This window comes from Rattus rattus, chromosome 11, assembly GCF_011064425.1.
Source record: "Rattus rattus isolate New Zealand chromosome 11, Rrattus_CSIRO_v1, whole genome shotgun sequence".
NCBI lineage: Eukaryota > Metazoa > Chordata > Mammalia > Rodentia > Muridae > Rattus > Rattus rattus.
This window is the reverse complement of record NC_046164.1, coordinates 86040668-86056490: the sequence shown is the minus strand read 5'-3', so window position 1 is coordinate 86056490 and position 15823 is coordinate 86040668. Positions and strand designations below refer to the sequence as shown.

General features: G+C 39.8%; 1 pseudogene; it reads left to right on the top strand.

The window, feature by feature from the left end:
* Nucleotides 1–12917: 12917 nt before the first annotated feature.
* On the top strand, nucleotides 12918–13104 carry LOC116913033 (annotated as a pseudogene).
* Nucleotides 13105–15823: the final 2719 nt, after the last annotated feature.

Here is a 15823-nt window from a genome sequence, read left to right as displayed (position 1 = left end):
ATTACTCAATTGATTTGATATGATTTCTGAGAGCCATAAAGGTAACTCTCTTGGTGTGTGTGTGTGTGTGTGTGTGTGTGTGTGTGTGTGTGTGTGTGTGTGTGTGTGTTTAAATCTTCAAATAATTCAGATATGGGAGAAAAGTATGAATAATCTAAAATCACCAAAAGACAGCTGTGCTCCATGTTCTACTATAAGAATGAGAACAATGATAATAGCGACCTGTTTAATACAGTGAGAGAATTTGGATACATGACAGATGCTCAAGCTCTTTAAGATTAGACCAGGCAAAATGAATGCATATATTACACTTTAATATACTTTAAGCTCTTTCTTTACTTTTTATGAACAATGCCCAAGAGGGACTTAAGTATTCTAAGAAAAGACCAGAAAATCATTATTTAATATAAAAAAACTATTATTAGTTTTGATCCTTTTATTGTGAAATATTGTGTGTGTGTGTGTGTGTGTGTGTACATACATGTGTAAGTCAAGGCACAAGTGGAGTCAGAGGACAAACTGAATGAGTGAATTCTCTTCCTCCACTATGTGGGTCCTACAAATGGCAACCAGGTCCTTAGGCTTAACAACAGGTATCTTAATTGGCAAAAAAACAGCTCTCCAGTCACACAATTTATCTTTTTAAAGTTTTTCTTCTCCAAAATTTACTCCTGAATTTTAAACTGCATAGGCTCTATCCTAATGTCATGATTTCAAAATGTTACCTCCAGAATCTGAAAATTAGCAGACCTTTTAGAAAATGAAACTGAAAAATAGCAATTGATGTCACACTTAAATATCAAGGTTCCTAAACTACTTTTATGGAGTGAGATAAAAGTTTAGTCTCTGTAATTACAGAAAAGGTAAACGTCTCTAACTGTGAGGAAAGGATGCCATTATTTAGCTGAATTGACGCCCTAAGCTAGTGATTTTCAGGATGCACTTGAGTCCGTGGGGATCTTGTTAAAATGCAAACTGTGATTCAGTGAATTGGGGAAATGTCTGAAATAGTACCTTTTAAATGTATTTCTTTGCATTCACAGGGCACAGACCCAGAGTATGCTGGGCCAACACTCTAACACTGAACTGCATCCCTCATCCCTAGCCATATGAGAAAGATTCTTCTAGATACCACTGCTGCTGGACCAACTCAAAGTAAAATGTCTACACGTAATCAGCTTCTAGAAAAATTGATAGCAGATGTATGTACTTAAAGAGTCTAAGAACAATGCCCTTTTGATGACTTCAAAGGTACCTCTAGTCATGTCAGGCTTCAGTTGAACAATAATTGCTATAATAAGCACTTAGAAATGTTTTCCTTATTGTTTGGATTCTGGATCCTTAACAATCTGTACTCTATATAGATGACTAGAATAGCAGCAGCAACAACACCACCAAGAGCCAGACATCACATGGAAAAGAACTTCTCTCTCCCTCCCAGTTCCTTCAAGCTTCATGCTTCAGCATTAAGCTTAGTACAATAATGAAAAATTATGCTGCTGGCCTGAGAAATGGGGCTATTACATTTATTCCTTCTGCAAGGAAGGTCACATATAGATACATGACTTTTAGCATCATGATTAGGAAACTGACCTTTGAAGAAAGACTAGAACCTTGGTCAATGAGCAATCTGAAGACTGGCGTCCTTATAATCTTGTACTTGGAGACTCTTTTATACACCTCAAAGCACAACCCCTCAAAGCATTTTGTTCTATCTTGTGATTTTTTTCCTAACTTCTGATCCATTCAGAAAATATTTTTAAGTGTCTGCTTCAGTCTAAATTCTGTTTTAGGATCTCGGGACACTGTGCCTTCCAAAACGGACAGAAATCAATGATAAATGGGTTGACCAGTTGGCTCATTAATTGATGTGTAGCTACTTCAAATAGAGTGGTTAAGAAAGTTATTGTTGAGACTGAAAGACTAGAGCACAGGAGAGATGAGGGATACAAAAGAATCCACATTTGTCTCTTCACCCTAACACCCTCTCCTAATAAACTGTAAACTATAGTTATTAAATGCTTATATCTGATTGAAGAAATGTTTGCTTTAGAGACTTGAGGAGACTGCTCATCTGGTGTCAGATATCAGGTAAGCCAACCTTGTGCATATAAGTACAGCAAGGGGCTACAGTGCAGGCTGCTTTATTCTGAGAGTCTGCTGCTAGCTATGTTGTCATCATTAACATTTGCAAAAAACACTTAATAAACAATTTGAGAGAAAAAAGTTGATGGATATATTTAAGACAACCTTGAAAATTCATAGAAATAATGGAGGAAAAGTTGAAGTCCAAACCACCTTGAAGTAGGAATCCTCTTACTATTAATACTTAAACGCTTGTCTTATTGTTGGAATTCAAGGACGCATGTGTATAGACATTGTAGCACCCTATGTTTTAATCAGATTCTTCACTTGTGCATCGGTTTAATTTCTTTTTCTTAATTCTTCAACTCTGTCTATATTTCAATTTCTTGTAAGTTAACTGGAGGTGGTAATGCTAATACCTGTCCTGGAGGCTGGGCTGCAAGTATGGAATAAAATAACAGATTGGAAAGTCCTTAGACGAGCAGCAACTCCCAGCTCAGTTAATAAATGTGATTATTATTATGTTCTCTTTGTTATCATTTTATTATAGATTCTTCTTCCACTTCTTACCCTGGGAAAAAAAATCTACCAAGATCTGAGCAAATGGGGGTTGGGCTGTTAGGGACATGATTTATTTGTCATGGTCCCTAATGAGGAATTCTGTTCTGAACCTTTTTGAAACATCTGTTGCACTTCAACTGGCAAAGCGCAAAGACTGGGGAAATAATAGCATTTCGGGGAGAAATGAAAAGCATCTTCTCGTTTTAAAAAGGACATGGTGGGGTTGAGTGAGTGGATGACACTAAGGAGAGGGGGAGAAAGGGAGGGAAGGATGGAGAGAGAGAGAGAGAGAGAGAGAGAGAGAGAGAGAGAGAGAGAGAGAGAGAGAGAGAGAGAGAGATTTTATAGTGAGCCCTTGATCACAGAAGTCCCAGTCTGCCTGGTACTGAGGAAGCTGTGTGATTAATGTGCACGTGCAGCTGCACAGCTGCTTGGAGCACTGACTCCAAATCCCAGTGCTCCTCCACTAGGTCAGCACTTTCCTTAGTGGATGCTGAGAAGTGACTTTCTGTGTAAGTCTCCTGTCTCACACTCCCTCCCTTGGGTCAGCCTTTGTTTCTAGGAAAGTAGGAAGAAATGGTCCATGAAGTTTCATCTGCCTTGAGAAAACAAAACAAAACAAAACTGTATGCAGGGGGAAAAAAAGGCAAGTAGCATGTTGGCAGATGGAAAAGAGGAGCTGGGTCTGTGGCTCGCCTTCCCTGTGGCTGTGAGAAACAGCTGGCCAGGGGATGTGCATTCAGAGGCTTGAAAGGCCACTGCAGAGAAGGAAAGACTTCAAGGAAAAGGAAAATACCTCAGAAGACTCACAGATTCCTGATGCTTTTGAATGACTTTCCAAAGCACCTTTTCATCTGGATAGCAGGGAATCCTCTCTCAAGCAGAATTAAAAGCTGGCCACCCACCACCTCCCTAGAAATCACCTCCCTAGACATCAGCTCCCTAAGTATCATCTCCCTAGGCAGTACCCCTGTGGGTACCACCTCTTAGGCATCTTCTCCCTAGGCATCACCTCCCTAAGTATCATCTCTCTAGCTGTTACCCCTCTAGGAATCACCTTCTTAGGCATCACCTCCCTAGACATCAGCTCCCTAGGCACCACCTCCTAGGCCCCTGTGTATTCGGCATCTCCCTAAACTATGTATCAGAACAGGGAATGGGTCCCACTGCCATGAGATCAGAGACAGATAACTGGTAACAAAGGAGCAGATGGTGTAAAGTTCAGCTCCTGGCAGAGTCTTTCTGAGATAATAGCAAGTCTCCAGAAAGACTTCTTCCAGCACAAGAAAACACATTCAAAAAGCCACAGGCACACTACCCATCTACTCCCTGGGGTCTTTCCTATCTTATTAGAATCCTTCTGGGCTCCAATTTCCTTAGACATTTACAAATGGGAAACAAGTCCCACTTACTGAGAGTCTTGTTTTTCTGGAAAGAACTGATCACTAGAAACATCATTGCTATGTGAACCTTGGACAATGAAATGAATTCAAAGGACCTTACATACTTAGTTTCTTTGTTAGCTGTCTGACCAAAGCCAAAAGGTTATGACATTGCCACCATTACAAAATCTCTTCCTTTCCTCATTCTAATAGGATGCTTTTATTTTCTCCAGGGGAGCCACAGGAGGTCTTGACTCTGTTTATGCACTTGGGAGTGGCCACCCCCAAAGAAAACCAAAAAATACACATGCATGACCACCTTCATGATGACAACAGCTTGACAGACATGGAGAGACAGAAGAAAAGGGAGCTATGTCACTTGGTTTGTTAAAGGAGACCAAGGAACAATGTAAGGAAAATGTGCTAGGAAAAGAAAGGAGGACAGAAAGAAGACAGAGAGGTGAGGACAGCAGGAACCACACACACACACACACACACACACACACACACACACACACACACACACAAATACAAATACAAGAAAAATACAGCACAAAGGAAAATGAGAGTATTAGGGTGGGGATTGAAAGCTAATGAGAAAAGTGTACCTGGAGAGGAATTCCAAACATCTCTTCCATTCCGACAGTTCACGAAACTACAGCTGCTTGAGTTTTTACAACAATGCCACCAATGTACATTGGGAAAAGGGCAGCATCTTCAACAATGCTGAGAGACATGGATATAAACAAGGAACAGGACAGGACTAGATCCCTGTGTCTAATCTTACACCAAATTCAACTCAAAAGGATCACAGACTTTAAACATCAGATCAGATGCTTGTAAGCGTAGTTTCTGATTATTCTGAATAGGACTCCAGTAGCCTAGAAAATAAGACTAACAATTGACAAACTGGACTTCATGAAATTTACAAAAGCTTTTGCACAGCAAAAGAACCTGTCAATCAAATGAAGAGGCAGCCCACATAATGAAGAAAATTTCCTTGCTAACTATACATCCAACAAAGGATTAATGACAAGAATATACAAAACAACAACAACAACAAATCCTGAAAACCTAAACAAATGGCCCTATTTAAAAATGGGCAGCATACTGCATACACATAAAGGCCTTTTACTCCGATGCTTGGAGATGGAGCTCTGTCAGTTCCAGTCTTGTTTGGTCGGTAAAGCAAATTCCAGGCCAGCAAGGGCTACAGAGTGAGATCCTTTCTGACAAAAAGGCAGAGATGGCATGGGTGGGAGTTAGGCTACAGAACTAAATAGAATTTTAATGGAGAAATGGCTAAGAAACAATTTAAAAATTATTCAACATCCTTTTCCATTAGGAAAATGCATATTAAAACCACTTTAAGGAGCCAGGTTTGGTGGTACATACCTTTACTGTCAGCACTTAAGATGCAGAGGCAGGCAAGTTCAAGTCCAGCCTGGGCTACTTAATGAGTTCTAGCATAGCCAAGGCTACATAGAGAGACACTTCTCCCCAGTTCTGGGCCACACATATACACTTTAAGATCCCACCTTATCACACTCTGAATCTGCATCATCAAGAACACCAATAACTTCAAATGCTTGTGCAGATGTGTAGAACGGGATCTTTATGCACTGTTGGTGGGTGTGTACAGCCACTCTGGAAATCAGTTGGGATGTTTCTCAAAACAAACAAACAAACAAACAAACAAACCAAACAACCACAGATAGATAGATAGATAGATAGACAGACAGACAGACAGACAGACAGACAGACAGACAGATAGATAGATAGATAGATAGATAGATAAACAAATACCATATGAACCAAGTATACCACTATAGCAACTAGGCTATACACAGCCTAAATGCCCTTCACTTGATGGGTGAATAATGAAGATGCAGTACATATACATAAATGTAATATTGTTCACCTGTAAAGAAGAAAAATTTTCAGGGAAATGGATGGAGCTGAAATAGGCATCCTGGGTAGGGTAACCCAAGGGCCAAAAACAAATTCTACATATTCTCTCTCATGTGAAGATATTAATTCTGACCCTTTAGTCCAGTGTTTCTAATGCAGAATATCTGTGGGAGACAGAAAGCAAGGAAGGGAACAGGGTAGGGTAGAGGAAGATATTGGAGGAGAGGGAAGGGGAGGGATTATCTTCAAGGATAGGGACGAGACAGTAGAACACGGGTAAGAAGAAAGTAAAGGGGAGAGATACTTCAAGGAGGAAAGATACGGCAGGGAGAATGGAGGAAAGGTTATGGAGGGCAGGATACAGGATGGGGTGAGAATTAATTGTGGTAAAGGGGGTATCATGAAAGCATATATAAAGTAAGATGTGGCCATCGGTGCCATGGTGTTTTGACTGTTATGGAGGACACCAGCTGCCCCTTGAATGGAACAGGTAAGCAATGCCTGGTACTGGAAGCCTAGAAAAGTACCAGCATAAGTCATAAGTCCACTGGGAGAGTATATTTCTGATAATTAACTAAATTGATTTTGCAGCAAACTGCTTTCTCAGTACCAACGCTTGCACTCAGAGACAAAGGCAGCTTCCAGTCTTAGAGGAATTTCTCTTTACAACAAAACATGTTAAATCCAGAGGCTCAGTGGCTACCCAAGATACAGAAAACGAGTGACAGATGTTGGGTCTACCCCTAAACAAGTCATGTAGACTGTCCCTTCGCAGGCTCAGGGAACATACAGAGGGGCAGGAAGTATACAAGAGCTGGAAGGTGGGAAATAAGACCAGCAATGGGCAAATAGGACTTCATGGAATTTAGAAAAGGACAGCAGAAGAACCTGTCAGTCAAGTGAAGAGGCAGACTACAGATCAAGAAAAACTCCCTTGCCAGCTGTGTATCCAACAGAGGCTTAGTAACAAAACCAAAGGACTAAAAACCTAACCATCAAGAAAAAGGTGCGCGTATACACAAAAGCATTAAATCTTAATACATGGGAGACAGGGGTAGGGGGCATAGAAGAGCCGGAAGATTGGGGGGAGGGCTGTGAAATGTCATTCTCTAGACTCAACACAACCATTGCAAGTCATTAACCACAACAATTGCATTTATCTGCAAAGACAGGCAACCGTAGTGTCCTGGTGACCTTCCTCCTTTTCCTTTACTTGGACCACCACATTCCAGGAATGGCATAGTTATCAAAAGCTTATCCTGTTACCTTTATTAGGAGCATAAGCAAATGGTGGCAGCAGTCCCTGGTCGTTGCTTAACTAACATGTGTCCTTCTCTCCCTCTTGTTCACACATCTCTAGTCTCTAGGTATTTGTAGGCGATAGCATGCTAGCCACAAGTGAGATCGTGACTTACACAGCTTCTTTGGAAGCTCCCTTCTATGTGAGAAGCAGTTTGGGTTAATGTCTGGGAGCAAGCACCTATTGGGAATCTCTGGTCAGGTTTGCATGTGTTAAGGGCATCTGTCCTTCACAAGGAAGAAATGCTCTGCAGTGTCAGTGACTACCAGGCGACATTCTGCAAACAAGCATGAGGAGAAGAGCTGTGTTAGGGGAACAGGAGAAAGATGGAAGGAGTTCCAGATCCTGACGACTTCACTGAGCATCCTCAAACACACCAGGAACTCCTTCATCAGATCTCTGCTGCCCATTTGGTAAGACGGCTTGAAACTAAGTCGTTCAGTACTTGTGGTCAATAACGATAGAGTGACCATATTGTGTGGAAATGGAGAAACGGTTTTAAATAGAAACAGCACCTTTAATAAATGAAAACTAAGTGTCTTTGAGAGTCCCTGCTTTTGGGAAGTTTCCTAGCATAGCCTGTATTTAGCCTCTCTGCTCACATGCAGAGATGCGGAATTCTTCATTGATGCTGAGTTGTTTGCCTAAGCTGCCCCACATCTCCCTCCTTGGTTCCCTCAGCCTTTCCCTATCTTCTGTGTTCTGTTTCGCCTTCATTAATCACTTGCACTGTCAGGGTTTACAGTTTCCAAGTTCCGCTCACTTCAATTAGATGCCGGAGTCCCAGACAAAACCCAGCAGCCTCAACCTGCGCAGGCCTGGCGTGGGAGGGGCTGGATTCCGGCAGGGCCCGATTTCCATGTGGACCATCTCCAGGGCAGGGATAGATAATTCCAGTCATCTAGAAAATTAAGGTGAATAAGAAAGTAGACAACTGGAATGGCATATGGTATAGCTTCCTGAATTTGTGTGATTATCCATTATGAAATCACAGGCCCCGAGTTATTAAGCCTATTGACAGATGCAATGTAATTTTCTTCAAGAGATAACTGATCACAGGCCTGATAAGGTCTGAATGCGCCGTGAATGCGTTCTCGTATGTTGTTCGTTCTTCGCTTCACTCATTCAATGCTCTTATCAAAGACGCACACAGAAATAAAGTGACTCGGATGCCTTAAATCTATGCCCACAGATCTCATTTATGTCAAACTTTCTCATTCTGTACAGTGCTACTCTATAATTTTGAGACTGAAAGACATAAAAGTGAGTGAGGACATGAAAATGCAAAATGTGTGCAGATCTGGGTATGAAAAGATTTTAAATGAATTCTAGTGGTGCAGCGTTCGGGATACCAAGGGTGGGGCGATGCTATTCTGCTATTGCAGCCTCTGAGGAGGCCTTAGCTTTCCTTTTGAAACATCCAACTAGAATATTCCAGAGTCGTGAATCAGCACTGAAATCAAACTCAAGAACTCAAACTCAATTTCATGATCCCTGATACAAGGGCACGCAGAAGGCACGGTTACCTTAGAAGGCGAGGAGCCATTGATGCTCTTGTAGAAGACTCCGTGTTAGGCTGCTCACAACCACCTATAGCTCTAGTTTCACGGTGAACATAAACTCATGCAGGCTTTTGCACACACACATGCACGAGTAAATACATAAATAGATAATAAAATCATTCTCGGTGCATTTTTAGCATGCAACACACGGTGGGAAGGCACAGCTATTTGTTTGAATTTTGGGAAAGAAAAATTCTCCATTCTTACAAAATGAATACATACAAACCTACTCATTCCACAATTTACCCTCCGGACCTAATTTGAAATTGTTATACTGTTCTCTTGACTTCTCCCACTAAGCAGATATTTTTAATGTTCTGCATTCCAGAGAGCTAACAAATGAAGGAATGGGAAAGGCCATGCATATGCCTGCCTTCAGAAAGGTGTCTCTGTGTGTGTGTGTGTGTGTGTGTGTGTCTGTCTGTCTGTCTGTCTGTCTGTCTCTCTCTCTCTCTCTCTCTCTCTCTCTCTGTGTGTGTGTGTGTGTGTGTGTGTGTGTGTGTGTGTATGTGTGTAGGGCCAAACTGCATGACCCGTTTGAGAGGAAACCCATGAACAGCCACCTAATTTGTGACGATGTAGGTGAGACTTATACTTTATTATAGTCATAAAAAGTGAAGCTTGAGCTCTTACTAGAAACCAACATATATTTAAAATTTAGACATATCACCATGTATTGAATTTTAAGATAAATTGTTGGTTGTAACTGATTATAAGAATATAACCAAGTGTAATATTACATAAGAAAGATGTTTTAGGAATGTATCATTTGAGCCATCACAAAATTGATTTTTATTGAACATTTAAAAGATTCCTTTATCTTCCTCCCTTGAAGCCTTTTGTATTTCACAACTAGATTTAGCCAAATTAAGATGTTCTGTTTTATAGACATACTAAGAAAAATGTATTTTTTCTACAGTGACCATTTCTTATGACTCAGGGAAGTTGAGCTACTGGATTTCTTTAATGAGTTGAGTCTGGTTATTTTATATAAAGGAAATTTCACAACCAATTTCAGATATCAACCTACTTGTTGAAGAGTTTCTAATATAATGAATTCTAGGTGATTTCATTTGCTTCAGAATTTCCAGGCCTTTCTGAAGAAGACACATTTAGATGTATATGACAGAGCTCAATGTTAAGAATAAAATAAAGATATTAATCACCAAAGCTTCCTGAATCTACCAGCCATGATAAATGATTAGGATGACGGTATGATCATCAAGGGGCATCAATATTTATTATGAAGCTTTATATGTTGACTGAGCTACAAAATTATTTAAAGCAATATATCCCATTAAACCCTACTCGCAGAAACATGCAGCTGAAATAAAAGTTGAAAACAATAATTTTGACTTAGTAAATTATGCAGCCAAGCAAGATGGCATGGGTCTGTAACCTCTGCACTTGGGACACGAAGGCAGGAGGATCAGAAGTTCAAGGCCAATCTGGATTACGGGAGATTGAATCTAAAGAAACAAACAATTCTATGTACCCAGAAACATTAACTAAAGAGAGCAACCAGCCTCTGGCTGTGCTGTCATGCTGTTATGACGGTAAGACAGGCTCACCCTCCTCTGCCTGATTAACAGATGCTGGCTACCCCAGTCTGGCTTCTCTTTATTAGTAATAAACTCCATTCTAATAGCATAAATTAAATATGCATAATAATGAGACTCATTATAACACTTTCAAACATATAATAATGTATTTCCAAGTTATCCATTTCAAGTGGAATCCCTATGACAGAATATGTGGATTAGATTTACCTTTCTATTTCTATCATAATAAGACATGAAAGTAAACAGAGAATTGGTAACCACATACACAAACTGCTAATTTCTCAGGATCTCATATTTCTTTCTTACTTTGGCCACTTCAAGTATCCTACATGCCCAGCATTTCTGTTTTCTAGGATCTGTTTCCTATTCAGGAAAAACTGAAGTTTGAAAATACAAATTAAGGACCCTGAAAGGAGGTCATATTGGATGCCCCAAGTGGTTTTTAACTCCAAAGACCAGTGTCCTTAAAAGAAGAGGAAATGACATGGAAACCTATGACATAAAAGGTGGGCCAATTCTGCAAGCAGAGACTGGGGCTGTGCAGCATCTCTCTGGAGAACACTGAAAGGGGCTAGACAGACTCCCCTCTTAAGACTGCTGTGGACGCATGGTCTTTTCAGCACCTTGAATTTGGACTTCTGTCATCTCAAGTATGGGGCAGGGTTATATCTCCATTTTGTAATTATTTGCTAGGCAAATCTTAAGTCGACACACAATGCTTGACTGTGTTTTAGTTAATGTCACACAGAACACACAGCAAGTCACAGAGGTGAATATTGATCAGCTAGCTACTCATTCAACAAACTCTCGTTATGTGTGATTCTCATGGACCTTACAATAAAACGTAAAAAAAAGGGTATTTTTTCATTTGTTTAGGCTCTTCTTCTGCCTCCGGGTTTAGAAGAGACAGAAAACATTGGAAAATTGAAAGAGAAAAGATGCTTGAGCAAGGCATCGTATCATTTTGATATGAAAGTTCTAAAAGCAATTTTAAAGTGCAGAAAAATGTTACCACTAAGAACGCTGAAAGGGATTCGAAGATATTCAGTGAAACTCAGAATCCACTCAGCTGTGAAGAATGGTGCTGCCTTCCACATTCCTGGCTAATTACAGAGGAAAGGTGCAATATGCAGAAGCCAGGAACACTTAAGCAATTCCCAACTGGGACTTTAAATCCCCTGTTGTTTCTGTCCCTCTTCAATCTTTCCCATTGTGATATGCTGTCCTGTGGTGTATCAATCACATGACAGTGTGTCACTTAGTGTTTCATGAAACAATATGACTAACATGATACAGTAGGGTTGTCACAATGTTGCATGTCAACCAGGACACTATTATAAGCTTTGTTTTAAAAAAAGAAGCACAACATATTTCCTACAGCATCACACCTTGGAACAAGTTGGAAGGGAAAAAGAAAAAGGAAAACTTGTTTGAAGGTTTTTGCAATATTTCTTTTGAAGGAACTGATCTTTTAAGAAAGTGATAACCAAGTCTTCTCTACACTGTATTAGTCACCTGATAAACTACAGCCAGCTCATCTCAGGTTCATGGTCGTCTCCAAGTCTCTCTCTTCCTCCCTGCTATAATTCATTCAAGGTACTTATGAGCTCATCTTTAATATAGGGAGAACAATTATCAAAAGGAAGGTCCACAGGCAAGGCGATGGGAACAATAAAAGCAGGCAGCCTTAGAGGAAGGTCAGAAATGTTTTCTACATCTTTATGGATGTAAATATAGAAGTAATGACCAAGAGTGATCTAAATAAGAGAGGGAACTTTATTTAAATACATGAGGACTTTACAGGGACCAGTGGCAGAAATGGAATAGGCCTTGAAAAAGATCTAGAAGCAGCAACTAATAGTCTGTCAGCATCTTTCCATATCTTTTCTCTGTTTTCTTCTTTTCTTTCTACTGTCTGTCCCACCCTTGGTAGGATTTGCTATTGCTGTAAAATTATTTAAAAATGGTGTCTTTTATCCTGCTCTAGGTCCAGCACCGTAGTGCCCCCAAGATATCTAGTAGATATCTTCACCTCAGTCAGAAAATCCTCTCATCCACTTTGCTCTATCCCATATCACACTGCCAAAGGCCTCTCTCTGAGCCTGGCAGCAATCTCTCTACCCGTCTAGTTCCCAAGGCACGTGCCACCATGCCAGAAATATACATCCCAATTCCTTGGCAGCTTAGTGTCACCAACTGCCACATACTCTCTTGAACTTAAATCATCACAAAAACGAACACACAACACAATAACCTCTGATACAATTGATAAGATAAAATTGCCCACCTAGACATACAAAGCCCTGTACACACCCATCCCTTATGAACATTCATAACAACTGGTAAAGGTACAGAGTGGAATCTTAACATCAGCCTCCATGTTCTCTCAGTACTCCTCTTCCCTCAAACTTTTCTCCTGCCCATCCTTCCTTCTCATCCAATGACAGGCCTCGTTCTATCTTGTACCTGCCTTCACCTGTATGGCATCATCCTACAATTTGCCTCCACAACAACACAGACGTTAAAGCCTCCAACTGAAATAATGTGAAATGTTAGCTTTGCGCAGTGGTAGCATTGTAGCCAATGAGGTTTATCCGAGGAGCGATTATTGCTAATTGAAATGTAAGTAGATGTTTGTTAATATCCTCATCTAGATGTGTTTCCTGATAGTGTTCCAGTTGTTTCTCTGCCTTATATAGATTTCCATTCTAGCTGAGAAAAATTCAAAATTGCTTTAGATGACTAAGAGTCTGTTACCAAGGCCAATGAATAAAGGATTACTGACAGGCATGGAACCTAAGTAAGTACAATGAGAGTTAACCAGGGGACAATATGTCTCAAATATTTGACACAAACACGTGAATTTGGGATTGGAGTTGCCACTTACATTAGCCAGTGTGAGGGAAGAACCCACTCAGACAAAGAGAAATCAAGATTTGGGTCCTATTATACTAAGTTTCTGATCATATGCCTATATCTCCCCTAAAACACTACAGGTACATGGGCCCTTTTGCTAAGGTCAATATAAGTCAATTTTCAATTTCTTTTAACCAAAGGAATTTTAGATTAATACAAAAGACAATCTCACAGACTTTGAGGAAATCCGCATAACATAGCTTGCACCAGTCACACTAAGTAGTTAGGGAAAGTGTCAATCACAGAAGCCAGGGATCACCTCTGAAAGTCTGAGTGAGATACTGCTCTTGGAAGAAGAGTGGACAGAACTTTGAATGATGTTATTGTTGGTGAAGATACACAAGTCCAGAGAGAGCTGGGTAAACAGCTTTCTCTACTGTGGTCTGTTGCCTTTTTAAAGTTGGCTTCTCATGCTTCTGCATATAATGGCTGTCTTAGTCATTGTTCTATCGCTCTGAAGAAACACCACGATGATGGCAACTCTTAAGAAAGAAAAGTATTAAACTGGGGCTTACTTATGGTTTCAGAGATTTAGTCCATTGTTGTCGTTGTAGGGAGCTTGACAGAATGGGGGTAGATACGGTGCTGGAGAAACAGCTGAGAGCTGCATCCCGATCCACAGGCAGCAGAAAGAGAGAGACCCTGGGCTTGCAATGGGCTTTTGAAACCTTCAAAGCCTGCCCCCAGTGACACACTTCCTCCAACAAAGTCCCACCTCCTAATCCTTTCAAACAGTGCCACACTATGGTAACCAAGTATTCAAATCTTTAATCCAATGGGGAACATTCTCAATCAAAGCACCACAATGTCATTTTACAGTCTCAACAATTTTTCCTCTGTTCTCATTTGTTCCCATAGAAGCATGAAAATATTTTAGATTCATTAATTTTATGATTTTTTTGCCCCTTCACCCTAAGGCCTGTGCTATTATCCTTTGAACAGTACCTACCTTCTTTCAGGATAGATGCAAGATTTATCTCCTGGTAACCAGGGCACCTGTGGCTCAACCCTCCTGCCCTTTGGGATGAATCTCTCTCTTGTGAGGCAACTGGACATTGAAGCTGTCTATAACCTGTATTAAAGAAAAGAGATTCAGCACAAGAAACAAAGTCCGTAATCTGTGTAGAATATATGTGCACAATGTTCACTGTTCACTCATATATATTTTAAAATAATAATTAAGCACTGGAGACAACTGAATTTTAAGAATATTTACCTTGTCAAATACTGCATGATTTATCCATCTGGCAGGATTTTATTAAGTAATTTTGAGTCTTATTTTAGGAAATACTATAATGTTGTGAAACACCCTCAAGTGAAATCAGACACACAGAACAGTTAGTCCTATAAACCTGTATGAAAAGATAATAGTCAAATAGAAATTCTCAAAGGGAGGGACTATTAATGGGGTTTGCTTCCCTTTTTATGTACCTTTTCAGTTTTCATAATTTTCCCATAGTAAATAAATTCCACTTTTATAACTAGTAGGAAAGTAATACTAAAAATTCACTCCATTTTCACAGGTGGGAAAAAATACTTTGTTTTCTGAAGTTGGGTTTTGAGAGAATAGAAACAGGTCAACATGAAATAGTTTGGAAACAATGTAAATATGTCAAATCTAGATCATACCTAAGAAAATAAAATAACTTAATAAGTAGACAACACTAAACAAAGCCTGGTTTGAGCCTCAACATTGCTATCTGGGGAAGGGGTTGCTTATATAAAGAAAGACTTTTTTCCCTTACACTTTATAAATGAAGAATGTTTGCCTTCTGTAGAAGAAGTGATCGACCTCAGTTTTTCCCTTTGAAAGTTCTGCAAATCAGAGTTCTTAGTACTTCCTCCCTCCTCCTTTCTGTGATGCCCACTGTGATTTATTGACCTGGTTACACATCCTCTTCTCTATAATACTGAAGCAAGTGATACAGAGAGTGTTTTCACTCAGTTTCCTTGTTTCCGTGTCTTAAAGACAAATTACACCCATTAGTTTATTGGAGTTTTGTTTAGTTTAATTGTTTACTGAAAGTCTGGTGCACACAATCAATGCACTGCTCATGTCTTTTGATCAATCCTTATCTGTTGGAAATTTCATTGTAAAAATTTTTGGAAATTTCCATTGTAAAAAGACCTTACCCTACACGGTGTTTTTCTGGTCACATGAGATGGTTGGATGTAGTTGGTGTGATTATGCAATCAAGTGTTCTAAGAGAGCATACCATCATGCAAACCTTCACTCTTACATCTCATGCAGTGAACGCGGGGAGCATAATGGCAAACCTATTTTTTTCAACTAATAATTTATTTTTAGTTTTCTAAAATGTCATAAGACTTTCAGGGGAATTCCCATCTATGGAGGTATGAATTTGTAAAAACTGAATCAAAATTGCATTTTAATATATATTTTCTTGAGAAGCAGATATACAGGCATTCACAAATCTATCCACTATTTGAGTAGCTCATGTGTTTCCTTTGACTGGTTACTTACTACAATCGAGCCAGTGAGTTGAACTCTAAGCTTCATTAGTACACGATGACTGGATTGCT